The 1,055-nt window shown below is 41.3% G+C and overlaps 1 pseudogene; it reads left to right on the forward strand.

Annotated features, from left to right (window-relative positions):
- The first annotated feature begins 361 nt into the window (after positions 1-361).
- Positions 362-683, forward strand: LOC103085569 (cytochrome b-c1 complex subunit 7 pseudogene; annotated as a pseudogene).
- The last annotated feature ends 372 nt before the right edge of the window (positions 684-1,055 follow it).

The following is a 1,055-nucleotide window of genomic DNA, read 5'->3' on the forward strand; positions in this document are numbered from 1 at the left end:
GAGAAGCCTTAGGCCTTTTTCGAGATAGCTGTCTAGGTTAATAAAATAATTATTTTGTGATTGCCAAAGTAACATCAATGCTCTTCACAGAAGGCTGAGAAACTATGAATAAATAAAAAGAAGGCAGAAGAAAAAAGAACTCATATGTTTCCTGGCTGTTTCTTCTGGAAATTGTCCACTTACCCATTGATGATCTTAATGATTGCCTCATCAATTTGCTCTAGGACCACGTTCTTTACACTCACAGTTGTGGTCGACATCTTTTTTTCCCTTCCCAATTCGTTGTTTGTCAGTGTACTTTAGAAAAATGTTTTTGGCTCTAGGACTTACCCAGCAGGCAATGCTTCTGTCTTGGGTCAAAATGGCGAACAGGCCTGCCATTGCAGCATCAAGCAAGTGGCTGGAGGGTATTCGATGCTTCTGGGTTCAATAAACTGGGCTTAATGCAAGATGATACTATATATAAGAATGACGTCGCAAAAGAGGCCATAAGAAGGCTTCCTGAGAACCTTTATAATGACACAGTGTTTCACATTAAGAGAGCACTGGACCCGGCCATAAGGCAGCTGATCTTGCCTGAAGAGCAGTGGAAAAAATATGAGGAGGATAAATTCTACCTTGAACCATATCTGCAAGAGGTTATTTGGGAGAGAAAAGAGAGAGAAGAATGGGCAAAGAAATAATCATGTATTCTAAATCTGTGGATGCAAGCTGTCCTAAAGTAGTTTTATGAAGTTGGTTAAACCTGAAATGTACAATGTAGATCTGGCTGTAAATGTATTACTTTAAATAAATATCTCTTATAATTATTGTTGGAAAATAAAAGAAAAATGTTTTTGGAAGTTGGAAGTGGCTGCCTAGATTGTGGTGGACTGATCCTTTGCCCTGCAGAGACCCACTTGCTGCCCGACTGGCAGTGACAGGCCGACAGACATTGACATTGGCCATAGCAAGTTTTCCCTCATGGCTGTTGGGCTCTTCTTGACCAGCATGACCTGGAAAAAGCAGTTCTTCCCTTGGAGGGCCCAGTAAGCCAGTCGGCAATGCCATTGCCA

This window comes from Lipotes vexillifer, unplaced genomic scaffold, assembly GCF_000442215.2.
Source record: "Lipotes vexillifer unplaced genomic scaffold, Lipotes_vexillifer_v1.1 scaffold796, whole genome shotgun sequence".
In the NCBI taxonomy this organism is placed as follows: domain Eukaryota; kingdom Metazoa; phylum Chordata; class Mammalia; order Artiodactyla; family Lipotidae; genus Lipotes; species Lipotes vexillifer.